This window comes from Grammomys surdaster, unplaced genomic scaffold (genome assembly GCF_004785775.1).
Source record: "Grammomys surdaster isolate TR1022 unplaced genomic scaffold, NIH_TR_1.0 198, whole genome shotgun sequence".
In the NCBI taxonomy this organism is placed as follows: Eukaryota; Metazoa; Chordata; class Mammalia; order Rodentia; family Muridae; genus Grammomys; species Grammomys surdaster.
Window position 1 is genome coordinate 8,093,770 of NW_021604643.1, and position 20,681 is coordinate 8,114,450.

Genomic DNA, 20,681 nt, shown 5'->3' on the forward strand with positions numbered 1-20,681 from the left:
GGAGCCTGAGGAAAAGAAGGTCCAGCAACTGGCCCAAAGTGGGATCCAGCTCAAGGGGAGGCCCCAAGGCCTGACACTATTACTGAGGCTATGGAGCACTCACAAAAAGAGATCTATCATGACTGCCCTCTGAAAGACCCAACAAGCAGCTGAAAGAGTTAGATGCAGGTATTTTCACCCAACCAATGGACAGAAGCTGCTGACCCCTGTGGTTGAATTAGGGAAACGCTAGAAGAAGCTGAGGAGAAGGGCAACCCTGTAGGAGGATCATGAGTCTCAATTAATCTGAAGCCCCGAGATCTCTCAGACACTGGACCACCAACCAGGCAGCATATACCAGCTGATATGAGGCCCCCAACACATATACAACACAGGACTGCCAGGTCTGGGTTCAATCATAGAAGATACACTTAACGCTGAAGAGACTGGAAGCCCCAGGGAGTTTAGACATCTGATGGGGTGAAAATTGGGGGGTTGGGGGCATCCTCATGGAGACAAGGGATCTGGGGAGGAGGTGTAGGATGTAGAACAGTCGGAGGGTGGACTGGGAGGGGAATAAAATCTGGAGTGTAAAAAAGAAGATTAAATAAAAAGAAGGAATATATATAAATAAAATAATAATAATTTTCCTTCATCTTTTTTATTCTAGTCCTTCTTTTTTGGGGTTTTTTTTTGGGGGGGGCGGGGGTTGAGACAAGGTTTCTCTGTGTAGCCCTGGCTGTCCTGGAACTCACTCTGTAGACCAGGCTGGCCTCGAACTCAGAAGTCCACCTGCCTCTGCCTCCCAAGTGCTGGGATTAAAGGCATGTGCCACCACCACCTGGCTATTCTAGTCCTTCTTGTGTGTAAGATCACTTGTTGTAATTTTAAACTGTAATTTCACACTAATAAAGTTGAACTGCTATTTAGATATCCTTTCTTATGCAGAGTTGGTTTCTATCTCCTCCATTGCATTGAGTTAGTGACAGAATCTACCTGCTTAATGACTGAGTCAGAATTCTGGGGCAATCTTTCAGGTAATATCTACATCCTAAATTTCAATCACAGAACATGCATTTTGAAAGAATTTTTGCTGGGCAGTGCTGTACACCTTTAATCCAAGCACTCAGGAGATAGAAACAGGAGGATCTCTGAGTTCAAAGCCAGTCTGTTCCAGGATGGCCAGAGCTATACAGAGAAACCCTGGAGAGAAAGAGAAAGAGTGGGGGAGGGAGAATCTTTCCCTTCTTAAGTTCTTAAGTCCAAACCACATTAAAATTTAGACCATATAATATAGTCTTTATACTGTTATTTTCCCAGAGATGCACTTGATATGTGACCTGAAGGATCAGGGAAATTGTGCCACAGTGAAAGAATTTGCTTCCTGGAGATTGCTCAGTCCCAAGAGCTCAGCTAGATTTTATCTGCCTTGCTTCTGGTGTGAGTGACAACTCTGACAGGAAGCCTCAGCACCATCACCGTGAGTCTCTCACATCCCTGAGAACTTCCTCCTCCACAGTCTGTTTTCCTTTCATCACACTGTGATCAGTCTGTCAGGAAGAGAACCAGCTCCTGAAATGGCTGTCACCCAGACGCTCTCCCATTTTCTTCCATCCTCTGAAGAAAAAAAAAAAACAAGTCCCTTCACCAGAGACGTACATTCATGAGCTGGTTACTTAGCCTGCCTTTATTAAGTTGTCCTTTTGTTTATTTGGTTATGTATTCTTTAACCACCTCTCCTAATACCAAAAGAGCTCACGAGTTGTAGGAGAAAAATGTGACAAAATTATTGCAAAATATGAAAGAAATCTGAAAGCAATTTAATTAGGAAGATTTACAAAGAAAAAAGAGCAGGAGGCAATGGAGTATGTCAGCAACATATGGGGAAGTGTTTAGTCCTTGGCCATAAGGATCATAACAGCTCAGGAGTCTAAGCCCACCAGATGAGAGACTCTATCTCAAAAGTAAGGTGGAGAGCAAACAAGGAAGACACCCAATTGCAACCTCTGCCCCTCCACGTTCCATTAGCATAGGCACATGCACCTACATACACATGCATATACACAGGAACACACATATAGCATTCCCACACATACAGGAAAGATGAAAACAAATAAACAATAGTTAGCATGATAACCTTAAGAACAAAGAAAACTATGGTGGTTTTTTTTTTGGTCTCTATAATACCTCTGAATATGTAAATAAATCAACAAGAAAAAAATTAGATATGATAAAATTCCCCACACGAGGAATTGTGTTCATTTTTTCTAAATTCCTATCTGAAGTGGAAATTTATGGCTTCTTTGGAAAGTCAGTTGTGTCGGATGGAGTTCTGCTGGGGCAAACATGTGAAGGAGTGTTTTCCTGAAGCAGACACAGGTGAAAGGATGTTTTGATAAAGCAAGCATATGAAAGGATATATGATGAAGGATTCTTTGCTAACACAACACACGTATTGGTTTGCCTTACATTGCCTAGCTGAGCTCCATTTGTGGTGACTCCGTATAGAGAAATGCACCCTCTTTCATTCCTTCTGCTTTCAATGATGTAGTCTTCCATAACAAAAGTGTTTCCTCCCCAGGGAACAGAAATAGAGGAAACATTAGCCAATGGAGCAGAGCACCAGTTACAACAGAGTAAAAGAAGTTGTTTTTCAAGGACTGACGGACGCAGTCCCAAGAGCTGAGTTTGGTCTTGTTTCTTTTCTCATTCTTGGTGTACACAGCAACTGTGCTGGGCAACCTCCTCATCACAATCACTGAGACCTAGGAGTCCCGCCTCCACACTCCAATGTACTTCCTGCTTCACAACCTCTCTGCCTGAGACATCTGCTTCTCCTCTTATCACTGCTCCAAAAGTCCTAGTGGACCTTCTCTCAAGAAGAAAGACCATCTCTTTCAATGGTTTCATCATTCAGATCTTTTTCTTCCATCTGCTTGGTGGGACAGACATTTTTTTCTCAGGTCCTCAAACTCGCCTGCACTGATACCTTTGTTCTCGAGCTCCTGATGATCTCAAACAATGGCCTGATCACTACGCTATGGTTTGTTCTGCTCCTTGTGTCCTACACAGTCATCTTGACAATGCTGAGATCACACTCAGGAGAGGGAAAGAGAAAAGCCGTCTCCACCTGCACCTCCCACATCACTGTGGTCACCCTGCACTTTGTACCCTGCATCTATGTCTACGCCAGGCCCTTCACTGCCCTCCCCATGGACAGAGCTGTCTCTGTCACATTCATTGTCATCATTCTGTCCTCAACCCAATGATCTGTACCCTGAGGAACCAAGAAAAGAAGTCAGTCATAGGGAGACTCAGAAAAAAACTTTGACCTTCTTAAAAGTAATGCATACTATTATAAGTCTCCAATCAGAAAACTCAGAACTTAAAGACAAAAGACCCTAATCAATAGGCAGTGTTTTTCTTCCATCTGCTCGGTGGAGCAGATGTTTATCTGTTGGTGTTTATCCTGACTGCACAGTGGAATCCTCCAAACTCTAGAGACAGTAGTCTTTCTAGGGTTTCCTCATGGTGAGGTTGCTGACAACATGGAGCCTTAGACATATAAATTGTTGATTCTTTACAAATCATGGAGCTTGCCGGGCGGTAGTGGCACACATCTTTAATCCCAACACTTGGGAGGCAGGTGGATTTCTGAGTTCGAGGCCAGCCTGGTCTACAAAGTGAATTCCAGGACAGCCAGGGCTACACAGAGAAATTCTGTCTCGAAAAAAAAAAAAAAATCATGGAGCTTGAGGATCTGTGAGACATCACAATAGAAAGTGTCAACAATATTGGGTCCACAGAAAAGAAGCCGGATCAAGAGAGACGTCCACAATGGAGTGGACAAACCCCCTACCCAGGAAGCCAGGAGAGATGGCTAAGCAGTTAAGAACCTTGCTGTTCCTGCAGAGAATCTGAGTTCAATTCCCAGTTCCCATATCAGGCAGCTCACAACACTCATAATTCCAACTCCAGGGGATCTGACATTTCTGGTCTCTGGCAGACCCAGGGACACACATGCATCCAATAAAAAGTAAAATGTGCCAGGCGGTTGTGGTGCATGCCTTTAATCCCAGCACTTGGGAGGCAGAGGCAGGCGGATTTTTTCTGAGTTCAAGGCTGGCCTGGTCTACAGAGTGAGTTCCAGGACAGCCCGGGCTACACAGAGAAACCCTGTCTCGAAAAAAAAAAAAAATGTAAAATGCTAGCTCTTAGGAACACAAATGCTTGTAAGAGTCAAACTCCTTGTTTTACTCATAAGAAAATGGAGTTCAAGAGAAGATTTGGTTTTATTTGATGGGGGTGTTGTTTTTATTTAGGGATTGCTGGGTTTTGATTGGTTGCTAGCTTATTGTTGTATGTGTAGTACTAGAAATTAAACTTGTGAGATTTTTTTTCCTATTAAAAGGGGCTAACATACCAAAAGCCAATAGTCCATAAACATTTCCATCTCATGAAATCCCTACATATCTGTCTATGCGCCCAACATCCCTGAGACTTTACTATCACACCCTTCCTCTTAAGCTGATTCTGAATTAGACAATCACATCCTAGTATGAGCTCACATTCCCACCAATGAGATGAGACACAGCCAACCACAATTAGCACAAAAAAAAAAAGTGAATTTCCCTCTCCAGTGTGCTTACTTGCTGGGTTTGGGTTATGGCACATTATAGCTCACAACAGTGCACCCATTTTACAAAAAGAAATCACCTTGCAGGGTTACTTTCACTTTGTATGTGTGCTTTGTGTGACACCAAGAAATATTCTCTTCCAGCAAACCTATGGCATCACACATGCTAAGCAAGTACTCTGCCACCGAGGTTATCTGCAGCTCATGACTTGATTCTTGAATTGTGGCTGCACAATGTATTGTCCAGTAAGTAATCAGTAAAATGACCTCCCAGAGACCTGGAGTAAAGTTAATAAAACCCAGTCACTTCTCCTCACTTGGAACTAACAGAACTGGTTTTCTGTTAAAAGATCTCCGCTCCATTTTCCTAAGGAAGCCTCTAAACTGCCCCTTTGAAATATAAGAAAGAATTCAGATTTCATCAAAAATGTCCTATCTAGTTAATGCTGGAGGCACAGCTAGATGTGAGATATCTGATTCTTAGATAAGTACACATTCCATTACCCCACCTTCCTCAGACAGAGAGAGGGGAGGGGCGAACACTCTTCTCTGTTGCAGTGTCATGAAAGGCACTTGGTTGCCCTCACCTGACCAAACAGTATGTACTGTTTCTGGTACTTACAAAACTCATTGCTTTACAGTCATTCAATCCTAACCAGCCTTTCAGGAAGAAAGAAATCCTACCCTGTCCACAGTTTCTTAGTGTGCCTGATGTACTTGTGTACAAGAGGTTGAAGCTAAGGAAAAAACAAACAAACAAACAAACAAAAACCTTCTTTCTGAAAGCTAGAGGCACTGGCTGCCCTTCCAGAGGCTTGGGCTCAATTCCCAGCACCCACAACTATCACTAACTCTGGATTCCATTGTCCACTTCATCAGCCCAGTCTATTGTCCATGCTACTGTCTTTGTCTGAAGAAATAGAGAACAAGATTTAATTCCAAAGCGGGGCATGGTGGTTCTTGCCTTTAATTCCAGCACTCAAAGGGCAAAGGCAAATTGATCTCAATAGGTTCCAGGCCAGCCTGGTCTGTATAGTGAATTTGAGACTGGCCTGTCTCAAAAAACACACACAAAAATAGCAACATTATTTGTCAGTTGTGTAGCTAAAATTGGTTTTGTTTTTTAGATGTACTGATTAGATTTATATGAGTGTTTGCCGTGTGTGTGTGTGTGTGTGTGTGTGTGTGTGTGTGTGTGGTGTTGGTACTTGGCGTTTGGGAGGTCAGAAGAGAGTATCAGATTCCTTGGAACTGTAGATGCTTGTGAGCCACCACATGGGTGCTGGGAGTTGAGCCTAGGGACTCTGCAAGAGCAACACATGCTCTTAGCCACTAAGCCGTCTCTCCAGCCCCTCCAAATCCTTTTGATAGACATTTCAAAACCTGCATTGTGGGCTATTTTTAATTAGTAAATTAGTTGCTTTTTAATCAGCTTGATAAAACACCACCATCAAAACAACTCGAAGAAGAAAGTTTATTTGGAGCTTATGGTTCCTGAGATATACCAGTTCATCCCCATCAAAGCAGAGAAGCATGGCAGCAACCAGACATGTTGGCAGAAATGGCTAAGAGCTCACATCTCAGCCCACAAACAGGAAACAGAGACAGAGCTCAGGGATGATGAAACCTCAAAGTTCACCCCCAGTGATGTCATTCCTCCAACAAGACCACACCTCCTATACCTCCCCAAATGGAGTAAGCAACTGGGGCTATAGCACTTGAACCAAATTTTCAGGATTCTTGCTAAAACTGTGCTATTTGTTTACAGGCTGAGAATAGAGCAGAGACCATGTGTCTTGGTTACTTTCCTATTGCTGTAAAAAGACATCAGGACCAAGGAAACTTATAAAAGAAATCATTTAGTTTGTGACACATGGTTCCAGTGGGTTAGAGTCCGTGACCATTGTGGCAGAGAGCATGACAGAAGGTAGGCATGGGGCTACTCATACTGGAACGGTAGCTGAAAGCTTACATGTTGAGACAATGGCCAGGAGCCAGAGTGGAGGTAACTAGAAATGACATGGGTTTTGAAACCTCAAAGCCCACCCCCAGCGACACACCCCATCAAACCAGGCCACGCCTCCTAATCCTCCCCCTCCCAATCCTTCCCAAACAGTTTCACCAACTGAGGATCAAGCATTCAAATGATGAGCCCATGGAGCCCATTCTCATTCAAACCGCCACACTAAACTTGCTGTGAAGGACCCAGGGGACAAGAGAGTCTCTCTGATGCTTCAGTCTTCAAAGATCCTGGGGATCCCTTGGATTGTCAGTGAGTTTTTGTTTTACTTCCCTTCTTTCTCTTCACCATGTCCTCAGAGGAGTGAGAGAATTTTCATTTTTCATGTATACAAAGTGGAGTTTTTTCATATATAGGTGTGATGGTTTGTATATGCTCAATCCAGAGAATGGCACCATTAAGAGGTGTGGCCTTGTTGGATTAGGTGTGTCACTGTGGGCGTAGGCTTATGACCCTCATCTTAGCTGCCTGGAAGTTATTATTCTGCTAGTAGCCTTCAGATGAAGATATAGAACTCTCAGCTCTGCCTGTCTGGATGCTGCCATGCTCCTGCCTTGATGATAATGGACTGAACCTCTGAACCTGTAAGCCAGCCCCAATTAAATGTTGTCCTTTATAAGACTTGCCTTGGTCTTGGTGTCTGTTCACAGCCCTAAAACCCTAAGACAATAGGTCATATCTTTGTGTACTATTTAACATTTTTTACCTGACCAATAACCACTAAGATTTTCCCCTGTACCTTCTTAATATCTGATATCTTCCAATTTTACATCTTTCTCTATGATAAGTCCCTTAACTTAAACATTCTCTAGTAAGGTATTCTCCCACAAGTAAATTTGTGCTTTGTTAGAAAACCTTCAAAGACAAGATCCAAAAGGGCCCTTTCTTTGTTTGATCAATGAAACTGAATTACAAAGGAACTTGAATAGAAGTTACTTCATAAGAATATCAAACTTTTACAATAACACTATTTAAAAAGTATATTGCCTCAGAAACACATCCGATTCAAGTAAGCGAACAATGTACCTCTTACAGACTGGAACCTCAGGAACTATGACTGTCCTTCTCTTTGTCTGAACTCTAGTCAGGCTTCTCAAAGTCACTTCTCCAATAGGCCTCGACCCTTGACAACATAAAACATAATGAGAGCTGGAAAGAGGAATGACCCAGCCTAGTGACCCAGGGATGGAAGTCAAGAAATCATTTGGGGGAAGTTAAAGTGCCCGAGATGGGGAAAGGAGGCCTTTAAAAATGACGGTGGAGTGAAGAAAGCACTGGAGAGATGGCTCAGTGGTTAGGACTTTTTGCAGAGAACCTAGATTCAAGTCCCAGAAGCCACATGGTGGCTCACAACCATCCAAAACTCCAGTTTCAGAGGATCCAATGACCACTGCTGGCCTCCACAGACACCAGGCATACATGTGGTACACGCACATGATCCAGTTGAAACATCCATACATATAAAATAAATATAAACTGATAAATAATTTTTGAACAATGACAGTGAGGGCTGTAGAGATGGCTCAGCAGTAAAAACTTACTGAGTTATCATGAGGACTGGAATTTCTATTACAGCACCCATACTCCAATTCCACGGGATCTGACAGATGCCCTCTTCTGGCCTCTCTAGGCAACTGCATGTATACTGCATGCACAACACAGAATCAGAATTTAAAACAAAAATAAATCTTTTAAAGATTGAAATTGCAAAGGATATTTTTGTTTGTTTGTTTTTTGTTTTTTCGAGACAGGGTTTCTCTGTGTAGTCCTGGCTGTCCTGGAACTCACTCTGTAGACCAGGCTGGATATTTTTTAAAAGGAAGAAAATGAGGTAGAGGAGGAAGAGGAGGAGGAGGAATGACTAACTTACTGAAGATCGTAGTGGCAGGTACCTTAGTTTGTGTATTCATTACTTTGTGTTGACAAAGTGCCTGGCAAGGACAGCTTGAGGAAGAAATAGTTTGTTTTGGCTTGCAGTGCAAGAGTAGAGTCCATCTGGTAGGGCAGGCATGGAGGCGGGAGCTTGAGGAGAGCAGCCACGATGCACCTGAAGTCGGGACACAGAGAGTGGCCAATGTCAGCGCTTGGCTGACTTTCTCCCTTTTATTCAGCTCAGGACCCCAGCTATGTAAGGATGCCTCCCACATCGAGGGTGTGTCCTCTCCCCTCAAATTATCCTATCATTAACACCCTCCGTTAATTCCCTCATACAGGTGTTTCCATGATGATTCTAAATCTCATCAAACTGACGATCAAAATCAATCATCAGAGTTCACTCTATGCTATTGTGACAGAGTGCCTCAGCCTTGGATAATTTACAGTGAACAAAAATGTATTCGGCTCATGAATGTACGGGTTGGGATGCTCAAGATCCAGATGTCCTGTCTGGTCACGTGACTGGCTGTCTCAAAGCCCCTTATAACCAATATTACTCTATTCACAAAGACGCGTCACTCGTGGCCTAAACATCTCTCAGTAGACCCATCCGCAGTGTTATTGCACTAAGGAACCAATTTTCAAACATGTGGACTTTAGGGATGCATTAAAACTGCAACCAGAAAAGAAAGAAAGCAAAGCAAGAAACATGGTGGCCGTGAGGATCAAGTTTCAGAGTGCTTTCAGGGGGTGGGAGATAAGGGCTGTGTGATGCCTATATTTTGAGAAGTTATTCAGGTTGTTTGTCAAGTATTGATTGGAGTAGGGTAAGACCAGATATGGGAGCACTGGTCGAGTCCAGGAATGAGATAGCAGATGCCTTCCAGGATTGAGAAGTGCTCAATGAATCTGCTGCTTACAAAAGTGTTTACAGCTCTGGCAATGGTCTGGGTGATTTGAAGAAAGAGAAAAGATCAAAGAGTTTGTAGCCAAGCTACAGAGTTTCTCAAGGTAAATGCAATCATAGCCCATTTTGGACAGTTTATGCTGATTTGGATTATGTCTACCCCAAAATCATATGTTGAAATCTCAACTCCTGGACCCCAAATTATGATTTTATTGGAAAAGATGGCCTTTAGAAAGGTAGCTAAGAGGGTTAGAGAGATGGGTCAGTGGTTAAGAGCATTGACTGATCTTCTAGAAGCTCTGAGTTCAATTCCCAGCAACTACATGGTAGTTTACAATTGTTCTCTTCTGATAATAATCTACTAATATGTTAATAATAATTTATTATGATAATTTATTAATTTATTAGTAAATTTTAATAAATGAATTAATTTTTAAAGGGTGAAAAAGGGTGTCTAAGTTAAGATGTATTCACTAAAATGCACTGTGACCCATATAAAGAAAGTAGTTGGGACACAGAGACACACTTAAAGACACTGTTAACTGCAGAGATACACTTAAAATAAAAACACTGTTAACTGATGTTGTCGTTGTTCCCGTCTTGCGTAGGGAGACATGTTGTGGTTGTATCAAGGCTTTCCTGTCATTTCTAAGAGATGCAATCTCTTGGTCCTTTTGCCTTTACAAGTTTTCTGTCGCCTCTTCTTTGATGTTCCTTGAAGTTCAGATGTAAGAGTTTGTTGGAGATGTATCCACTGGGGCTGAGGTCCCCACAGTTAACCACTGTATTTGACCAGTTATGGATTTCTGTAAGTCTCCATCTGCTGCAAAGAGAAGCATCTTTGATGAGGGCGAGAGCCCTGTGGTTATAAGGACAGGTGTTTAGAGTTGGTTAGGAGTCATGTTGGCCTAGTAAAGTGATAGCATTACAATTCCCCTCTAAAATCCAAGATACCTGGTTCCAGTACAAAAAATCTGATGGGGTTCTAGCCCTAGACAGAAAAACTACAAGCAATTAATGACTACTGAGAAAGAGAGAAAGAGGCTCCCTGTATTTGCTTATTCAGTACAAAGTGGTCACTCCCGAAATGGTATACATATAAGCAACAGTAAACATGCTCAGCGTTGTATTTATATATTTATGTGCAAATCTCTGGGGGGGAGGGAGAATAACAATTGCAGACCAAGAGGCCATTAATTCCAGAAAGAGTGAGGAGGATAGAGAAATGGGAGGGGCTGGAGGATGAAAAGGGCGAGAGGTGATTGATGTTATAGTTTAATTCAAATTTCAAAAAGGGGGGAGGTGGTGGTGCACGCCCTTAATCCCAGCAGAGGAGGCGGAAACAAGAAGATCTTTGAGTTTAAGGCCAGCCTGTTTTACAGAGTAAGTTCAGGACAGCCAAGATTATATAGAGATACCCTGTATCAGAAAAACAAAAACAAAAGGAAAGAAAAACAATGTTTAAGAATACAGAAGAAAGAGAAGCCAAAGAAATCAGCCCACCGCACCAATATCTGACGTATTTGGCAGTTAGCAGTTTCAAAAAAAAAAAAAATGTCTATAAGGGAAAAAAGACCCAGTGTTGTTCTCAAACTGTGCCAAATGTGCCTGCCAAAACAATAGCAACGATATTAAGTCTGTGCTGACTCTGTGGAGAGCCAAACCCTCTTGAGAATCGTAATCCCAACCTCTGCAGAGAGGAAAGCAGGGACACCACAGATAGGCAACTCCCCCAAGAGTCACACCCAGACTCTGGTTAGGAACTCTGCCTGGGCCATACACCCAAGAGAAGTTGACCAGCCAAGTGCTGAGATAAGTGGCTGTGAGTCGTCTATCCACCCACCCCCAGAGTTCAGAGACCATTTCTGAAGAGGGGGCAGGAAGAACATATGTCACCTTCTGCACGTGACAGTCACTGTGCTCAGTGAACTCAGCAGTTTTACCGAAGATGGCGATTGCCTGCCTGAACTGCAACACTGAGACACTCCCCACCCCCATCCCACCACTGAGACCCTCCCCACCCCATCCCACCACTGAGACCCTCCCCCACCCGAATCCCGCCACTGAGACCCTCCCCACCTCAACCTCGCCACGGAAACCCTCCTCACCCCAGACCCGGGATAGGACAGGCTTTTGCAAACACGTTTCCCAGCCTTACCATTTGTCTTTGCAATATACATCTGATACACATCAATATACATCTGAATAAATTCGCCATCCTTTTAGTTATCATTTACAGGATTTTAAATTTTTCCGCTTGGAAAAGTCTGTTCTTATTTTGAAACTACGCTCTAAAAATTATGCTGTTTGCTCTTGGTGACCATGTAACAAAACATTTCTAATGATAAATCTTCGGTCCTTGTGAAATTTCTGCTACCAAGTGCACCGTAAGGAGATGCACTTGTGCAGGACAATAATAGGATACTTCTAGGAGTCACAAAAGAAACTTGACAATTAAAAATGAAAGGAAGGATTTTGAATCGCTTCCCTTGTGCCTAACATCAATACATACTTTTATATCAGTAAGATCAATATGAGACCAGGAGGCTTGTAATTAATCCGCACTGATAGTAGCAACTTTTTAATTATTTTAAAGCAGAAATTGTAGGCGTGCTCCGTCACGCAATGGAAGCAACTTTTAAAAGTGGTCCGAGGCGAGTCAGACACCCAAAACCTACTATTTGAAAGCCACGCAGGCACAGTGGCACGAGGGGACACAATACCCTCACCAGCACGGCCCAGAAGAGCCACGAGGGGGCAGTCTCACCGGGTGCTGGGGGAGCCTACGGAGAACGCCCGTGGACTGGCTACAGATGCCAGACCCAAATGCTCGCGCACAAAACTCAAATTCTCGCGGGAAAAAAAAAAAACTAAACTGAAATGGCGTTAATAACAAAAGAGAAACTACAATGGTTCCACTGGGGCTCGAACCCAGGACCTTCTGCGTGTAAAGCAGACGTGATAACCGCTACACTATGGAACCACGTGTCGTAGGCAGTTCTCAGAATGGGTAATGAAAATAGAATACATTGATTAAAAACTCGTCTGATAATGACTAAAGGTCTGTAATCTGCTTTTAAAGAAAATGTTTCAAACTAAACACAGAGGTTTTTTTCAACACCAAAAAAAAACCCGGGTGTTTTCAAAAGTAGATTCCAAAATATCATTAAGATGCATCAGAAGCAAAATTCAATAACCCAGGCAGGCTGCCGAAATAACTACCTGGAAAGAAAATAGTCAGCACACCACATGGTTCCACTGGGGCTCGAACCCAGGACCTTCTGCGTGTAAAGCAGACGTGATAACCGCTACACTATGGAACCAGGCGACCGTAGTATGTGCCAGATAGACTAACTACATGTAGAACTATGGCGATTGTGGGACTTGGGATCAAGACGGTTTTGTTCTCTGTGCAGGGAACTTCCAACAGGACCTGGGGTTTTCTAGCGTCGCCGCTCTGCTCGCTCCCCGCTGCACACTGCTCTGTTAATGGAGGAAGAGAGAGCTCCGCCCCGAGTCGACGCTCCTGCTCTGATGTAGAAAGTACGGAAAAAGAAACACACCTGGCTCTGTGGCGCAATGGATAGCGCATTGGACTTCTAGATAAATTGAAGGTATTCAAAGGTTGTGGGTTCGAGTCCCACCAGAGTCGCTTTTATTTTAATAAGAGAGTTATAACCGAAGAACGGACTACGGCAGTTAGGAAAAACAAAAAGTGAACCACAGTCCGTGACTGTTAAAACTTCCTGCCGGCTATACCCATTAAAATAAAAAACGAAAGTTATCGCAGTCGTTCCCTGTGTCTGCTGTCCCTTTGGAAGCATCAGGAATCTCGGTACTACTACCGGAGTGTTTCCTCAATCACTTTCCAGCGTCAGTCACATGGCTATTGTATACGGAAATAAAGTAATGAACGAGGCATAATCAAGGTTACTAATCTCCCTCCCCTGTGACCTTGTTTTTCATTGTTTTGTTTTACATGAGTAAAAAAATAATTTTACGGTTCTTTGGAAACTTTTAAATCTCGCCGTATTGCTCCAGTTGCTGATAAATAAAAACTAGTTCTTTCAAGTACCAGAATGGCCGAGTGGTTAAGGCGTTGGACTTAAGATCCAATGGATTCATATCCGCGTGGGTTCGAACCCCACTTCTGGTAGATGTGGTTTTTTTTTTTCCCCTTCCCACCACAGCACCTCTGACGTCAGGACCAAGACAAAGAGCCAAAGACACGAGGTAGAGAACAACAGCTTAACGCTCCAGACCCAGCCACATGCCGTGTGTCTTTCTGATGGCTAGAAAACCGGGGTGTGAGGAGTTTAAAAGTTAAATTTTATAAGTAAAATATTTTAAAAGGAAAAAAAAATAGAAAGCAACGTCTTTATAAGATGTGACTGAAGAGAGAAACCGCAGAAAAATAAACAGGAGGCTCAATCATCTGGACATTTACTTTCGGGGACCAATTGTGCCGCTTCTACACTGAAGTCTTCCCTCACTACATTCGCTCAAGGACAGCCCGGCAGTAGTTACTGTCCTCAGAGCAGAACCATGCTGGGACGGAAGACAGACCCAGGAAGTATTTGTTTAAGGTAGATGACCCGGTGTTTTAGACAGGCTGCGGTGGGCACAGCGACAGGGCAGACGGAGTATCCCCCAACCAACCCTTCAGCGGCTAACCAAACATCTCTGGGGGTCATCTGTTAGGATCAAACCAGACTTGGGCAAACCACGGGGCATTCGAAAGTGGGATGAGGAGCAGGTAAACGGAAAGCAGCTCGGGTTACATCTCTACTTGTAGCAAGAGTGTCCCACACAAGTAACCCTTGATGACACCGAAAGAGCCGTGTGGCCTCGGAGCTCTGGAGCCTGACACTCTCGTCTGCGCTGTAGACAGCCGGCACGGATCTGCCTGCTCAGCTTCACTCAGTGCTGACTCCACATCCTTTGTGAACCAAAGCCCTCCAGCAGGGCACGGAGGTCAGTCCAGAGGTTCGGAGGTCAACACGCCTGAGGCTCGTAATTCCCCAGAGGCTGACCGCTTGGCCAGGCAGGCCCTCTCCAGGAGTCATGGTGTTAGCATTCTCAGTTGAACTTAGACTCAACAGCAGATGTTTACGGTCCCATAAGTTCTTTGTAAGAAGTACCTAACTCGTCTGTGGTTATCCAATACGAACAAATGTCCCTTGGAGTGCGACTGGGGGCTTAGGAATGAGGTCCTTTCGACACAGGACCAAGCCTGGTTCTTTGCAGCCTCAAGAGCTTGCCGAGATCCTGGAACACAGCGTACGCTCAAGAAATGTCGAATGCAAACCTAAGTCCAAACTATACACCCACGAGGCGCTCTAGAGTGCCAAAACAAACAAACAAAGACAAAACAAAACAAACAAACAAACAAAAAAACTAATCAGAAATGTCTCCACTAGCTCAGGAGGCCTCCACATACGGTCTAAAATACTGGGCGATCCTCTCGTGAAATGCACAAAATAGGAACCTCCAGTCATTTTAATCTTTATAGGCTACATGTGGTAAGAAAGAAGGAGAAAGATATACTTGATTTCACTACAAGCCTATTTATCGTGATTTTTTGGAAGAAATAGGAAAAGACTAAAGATTTTCAACTCCTTGGAATTAGGACTCTAGGCCTGATTTTAACTGTGGATAGACTAGAAAGAAGCAACTTGCCAAGAGCCCGGATAGCTCAGTCGGTAGAGCATCAGACTTTTAATCTGAGGGTCCAGGGTTCAAGTCCCTGTTCGGGCGGAAGTTGTTTTAGGCTCCTGTGTCCTGGCATGGCTGAATGAGTGAAAGACCTCTTGAGTTAAGATTGACTAACCTCACTTGAAGTGGTAATATATAAATAAAAGAGAGTACGGGTGGGTTTTGGAAAGTGGTTGTTACATGAAATTGTGTGCGATTTTTGTATTCAAACCACAATCAAAAAACGTTACACATCTGCCGTAACGAAGAATGTGTTCTGATGCCTCTTACTAAAGACGAAGCTTGGAAACCAGGCAAAAAAAACTGTGTTTTAAATGAAGACACAGAATGTATAGTCTCCAGCTAGGACCACGCCATTAGCTAGATTCTCTGTGCGCTCTGATGGGCCACGACTTAGCAGGAGACTTGGCTGTGTAAACAAATTCTTCTAGGACTATCTCCAAGCCTGTCACTGAAACTCCCAGGCTTAGTAAAGGGACAACATAAGGTGGCGATTGGGGGAACAGACCCAACACGTCAACTGGTGCAGCAAGCCTGTGTCTTATGGGCATATCTTCCGAGCCAAGCTGCCACCATCTTCGTGAGTTCAACTATACCTCATCACAGCTGAGCTTGTTGACTGTTGCCCCCTTAGAAAAGGGGGCCGGAGAGGGTCAAGGGATCTATGTCCAATTACCCCACCCCATCGGTCACATACATCTCTGTGAATGACCTCGGAGAGAAGCTAAAGTGTACAGCTGGAAGAGATTGGTGGAACGGGCTCCACATTTCAGGGCCATTGAGGAACCAGGCTGGGTTCCAAACAATGCGGCTGTTTTGGGGCCATCCATGCTCCTGCCCATAACCCTCATCCATGATCTCTAAATAACCCTAATAAGCTCACTGGTTCCCCGGGGTGAATTTTAATGCAACTAAAGTTTTTGGTTTGCCAAAAACTTGGAATGATAATACTCTGTCGACGTGTCAGCTTCGATCATATAAGATTTTGAGCCCTGTATCACAGCTAGAACCCTATCGTCTGATGACTAAAAAGAAGCAGGAGCAGCAGCAATCTTTGCTTGTTTTTAGCCTCACATTCCCAAAGAGGATCTTGGTATCTTCATGAGGATGGCTATTGTACTGGAATTGGGAAGGAATGCCGGATTCCAGAAACGGAAATACCAACAAAAACCAGAAACTTGCTGAAACCCGGGATCGAACCAGGGACCTTTAGATCTTCAGTCTAACGCTCTCCCAACTGAGCTATTTCAGCGAGGGTAGTAGCCTTTGTCCCTGCTCCGAAGGAAATTTAAAGTAAAAAAGAAAAAACTTCCAATTTTGAATTTTAAATTTCATTTTTAGAGGTATACTGTTTTTAGTCCTGCAGTTTTAAGAACAGTAACAAAACTAATTCCCATCACGTCAAGATGTGTCCCGGGTTACCTTCGTTTGGCTTCTACGCTTCCTCTACCCTTGTCCAGGGTCCCAAAGAGTACCTAGTGTGTATAGCTTGCTTGGCCTTCCGGTCCCATTCATCCCTCATATCTGCCGGAAGGTCGACGTGGTCATAATTCTTAAACGCAGTAACCAATTTTCTCTCAATCACCCAAATCTGTCTGAGGCCTCAAAGGTCAGGTCGTGACAAACTTCAGGGTTTAATCTGTCGCCTTTCAGTGAAGGACTTACGCAAACTATACCAGGAAGGAGGCAGCAGGAGGGTAAAGGGGAAATAGCCTAGCCTGAAAGTGATGGGAGCAAAGAGCGATGACTTTGTACAACATTGGATACGTACTTTAATTTCACATGTGTATGAACTGCATTCTGATAACCTCTCTACTGTCCCTCCCAGCCCCCTGGTTAGTCTCTCTCCCACATTCATGTATTCTCAAGTTGTTTTGTGTTTCGGTTTGGTTGCGGGTTTTGAGACCTACTGACTTTAACCAGGGCTATTTGTGTGACCATGGATGTAGAACTATCTTTTACAACTTAGTGAGCACCTCGGAGGCTACAGAACTGAAGACCATGAGTGTCCCTTCCCCTAGAATCCAGATCATGGTGATTTTCAAAGAGCCCAATCTCACCCTGTTGTCCCCTCTTCTTTGGATGAGTGACCAGAGCTGTTCCTTTAACAAATTCCAACCAACCAAGTTTCGGAGCCATAGGCCTGTGATTTTGAGCATATGTGTTTCTTTGAAACGGTTTTTACCCATTTCAGCATGTATTTTTGTTTTATTTTGATTTGATTTGATTTGATCTGATTTAATTTGATTTCATCACTAGAGTAGCTCTTAGTAATTATCACATACACCTGCTTTCCTGTGGATTCTAAGTTTGTGAGAGCATTCTGGTCTCGTTTAGTCATCACAGGAAGCCAAGATAATTATTCCTTTTCTTCTGAAGAGGCTGCTGTTAGTGAGGAAGAGGAGGTCACTGCGGGATCGGTGTGGACCCTGCATGAAGGGTCCTTGTGAGCGGGGTAAAGACCCTGCCTCACACCCGAGTTCCATCTCCAGCTTTGCCGTCCCTAGAGGGCGCCTGTCTCATTCTGTACGCATCCCCATCGACTGAGGAGGTCGGCTTCATTCTGTGGTCTGCTTGAATCAAGGAAGACTCAATCTGTATTTAAACTAGCGTTGTCTTCTCCTCCCAGGGAAAACTATTTCACCTCAGGACTTGCAAACATTTTGAGTTTACAAGCCAAGTTTTTTAAATCCTGTAAGAATATGGATGAGACTATGAATTTGACGTGGATGTGCACTGTCATTTTTAGATTTGTCCCAGGTCTTGAATGCACTCTCCTATTGGCCCCTTTCTCCCACTAACAGACCTTGGCTTCAGCATCTCCCAGTAATCAGGAGCACTTTTTAGAGCAGGAGAAATTGGACCTGGTGTGAAGAGGCAGGCTGCTCTATATGGGGTTTCAGTTCCCAGACAAGCATTTTTTTTTTTCCTGAGAGCAGGGTGGGACAGCATAGGGAAACCGAGAGCCAGCCGTGCGCAAGTGGCCGAGGCAAAGCGGTTGCTGGCGTGTCGCCCGAACTCTCGAGCTCCTTCCTGAGAATGCGTTGAGCTTGTGGTGTGCTCGCCAGAAAATTCACTTTTTCTTTTTTTAACCAGACATGTCTAGCTCCCTAAACCTAATTGTCCCAGCTACTTTCTAAAAGAAAACAAGCAGCGCCCGAACAGGGACTTGAACCCTGGACCCTCAGATTAAAAGTCTGATGCTCTACCGACTGAGCTATCCGGGCTCACTAGCAGTGAGGTCAGTTATATATCAGAAGACTTCTACCGCTTTTTCTGAGCCACTATTCATGTAGAGGATTGTTAGGCCTTTCTTTTAGGTCTCATAATTTCCTGGCAGAGATCACGTGAAAGAGGGAAACAAACAAAGGAGATTATAGACTGGTGCGTTTGCCTATCATATGGATCCAGACTTCTTAAATCAAACATGCCATTCACTTAGAAGTTTGTTCCCTTAACTACGAACCCTGAGTTCTGCAAAAGTACATGAAGTGAGCAGAAGCCACTAGCTAACAATTGCCAAACTACACGGTTTTTTCCCCTAAACCCAAACTGAAACCAAGGGTTATGCCATCAGGACGCCCTTCCTTTCAACACACAATTTTCGATTCCTCCTACCCATCCTGGGTGCCCAGCTCAAAAAAAAATACAAGTACGCAGCACCACAGCGGAAAAAAGCCGATCTAAGAAACCCGAAGTCTGAGCCTAAACACCGCTCCCGCCCCGCTCCCCGCCCCGCCTCCCGCCCCCCATTCTTTGCCCCCGCCCCCTCCCCCTCCCGCCCCCCGCCCGGCCATCGCTCCCATCTGCCCCGGCCAGGGGCCGGCCTTGCGCACGCGCAGCTCTAACGCCAAGTCTCGCTGCACCTACTCCCTCCTCTCTGATAACACTGCATTTTATTTTTATAATCTTATTTTTATTTCACAGTCTGCTGGAGCTTTGCTGGTGGGTGCTTTTCTTTTACCAAATAGAATGTCACCTCCCTTTCTGTTCCTTCCTTATTCCCAAACACCGGGAAAGAGGAAAAATAATCCGTTTTGCTGCGTTCTCAAATGCCGTTCTTTTAACAAAAGGAAAAAAAAAAAGAGAAAACAAGTGTATTAACACGTGGATTTCTCAGAGACACCGGAGAGATACCCAGAGAGTAGGTAATTTTTCAAGAAATGCCCAAAGTTCCAGTATATATAGCACCTTCAACAAGAAATAATAATTTTAAAAATTAATAATAATAATAATATTTTAGGATGAGTGACAAGATAAAGGGAAAGGACCTCGTGTCTCCAGAGGAACACATTGTGAGAAAGTAGATATATAGGAAATTTATGGTAGATAAATGCAGCTAAGGAAGTCTGTTGGGTAGATTCCTCTGGTGCAATCTGCAAGCTATCCAACCTTTGTCCGTCGAGATAGAGAGGGGAGGAGAGAAACCTTTGTGCATGTATGTCCTCTTGCATACGATTAGAAAAAAAAAGTAGAGAACTTTTCATTGTATTGGTTGCTTAATTTCCTATGACTTAAAATAACCTTTATGCTAAAGCAGCATGTTTGGGCGTGACATGGTCTCCTCCCAATTACATCCTGGAGAGTGTAGTTGTCTTCCCTGGGGTGCTCCCTGTGACCAGCTGGTAAAGCATCATCCTGCAGAGTGGGTGGATAAAGGCATCTAAACTATGCCTTGTAAGTTAAGTGAGGTCATTCAGCTGTCGTCTATGCCCTTCTTGCTTGGGCCACAGTGCTTCTCACGGGTTTCCTCCCTCCACCTCTAGCTGAAACGTGGCCAGGGCAAAGGTACAACATTCTCTAGACGTGAATGACTCCCATTTTGTTAAAAGCGCCCAACCTTCCCCTTACCTGTGTGCAAGAGATGCTGAAGCAAGCTGTCAGGTTGCTCCAGAGTAACAGAACTGATTGGATACAGTTAGAGACAGAGATGAAAATAGAATTGGAAGCAAAGATATTTTAAAAATTTAGTTCAAACAGTTGTGGGAGTGTTAAGTTCAAAACCTGTAAGGCCCCAAACTTCCCCAGTCCTCATAGCTCCTGGCACTGACAGACCTCGGCTGCTCTCAACCTTGGTCAGGGCAGCTTCTTCTCGAAGTAGACTTCAGTCAACAGAGATGCATAACTGATCGCAGGGCTGAGAGTAGGTGACTACGACTACCCGGCTAAACAGACCGTCTACATCACCCCCACCACCACTTACGCTTAAGAGAACACTGCAAAGGAGAAGAAAGAATGGAAGAAGGTTGGAGGATGAGGAGATGTGCTGCCTAAAGCTATCTTTTGAACATGACCTGGCTATCAAGTTCATGAGCTCACTGCGTCGGTGGTTACCTACACAAGGCCTGCACGAAATCAAGCCAGCCTAAGAGTCCATGCTAGATAGGTAGGTGATCTCCAGGCCCCACACCACACCGGAATTATCAGCAGTGGATACTTGCCAGAGGAGGGGAAATCAAACTTAGTTGAAGATGTGGTCACGAGAAGTTTCCCATGCTCTAATGTGTGGCACCACACACCCATGCACATAATCCACCTGACTTACTGGG

At 44.1% G+C, this 20,681-nt stretch overlaps 7 non-coding genes across 7 annotated transcripts; 3 read left to right on the forward strand and 4 right to left on the reverse strand.

Moving 5' to 3' along the window:
* Positions 1–12,327: 12,327 nt before the first annotated feature.
* Positions 12,328–12,400, reverse strand: Trnav-uac. Its single transcript has one exon. It is a non-coding gene; the product is annotated as a tRNA-Val (tRNA).
* A 267-nt stretch (positions 12,401–12,667) lies between these two features.
* On the reverse strand, positions 12,668–12,740 carry Trnav-uac. Its single transcript has one exon. It is a non-coding gene; the product is annotated as a tRNA-Val (tRNA).
* A 242-nt stretch (positions 12,741–12,982) lies between these two features.
* Trnar-ucu lies at positions 12,983–13,069 on the forward strand. Its single transcript is given in 2 exon segments — positions 12,983–13,019; positions 13,034–13,069. It is a non-coding gene; the product is annotated as a tRNA-Arg (tRNA).
* Positions 13,070–13,490: 421 nt separating this feature from the next.
* On the forward strand, positions 13,491–13,573 carry Trnal-uaa. Its single transcript has one exon. It is a non-coding gene; the product is annotated as a tRNA-Leu (tRNA).
* Positions 13,574–15,101: 1,528 nt separating this feature from the next.
* On the forward strand, positions 15,102–15,174 carry Trnak-uuu. The gene has a single exon. It is a non-coding gene; the product is annotated as a tRNA-Lys (tRNA).
* Positions 15,175–16,311: 1,137 nt separating this feature from the next.
* Trnaf-gaa lies at positions 16,312–16,384 on the reverse strand. The gene has a single exon. It is a non-coding gene; the product is annotated as a tRNA-Phe (tRNA).
* Positions 16,385–18,286: 1,902 nt separating this feature from the next.
* On the reverse strand, positions 18,287–18,359 carry Trnak-uuu. Its single transcript has one exon. It is a non-coding gene; the product is annotated as a tRNA-Lys (tRNA).
* Positions 18,360–20,681: the final 2,322 nt, after the last annotated feature.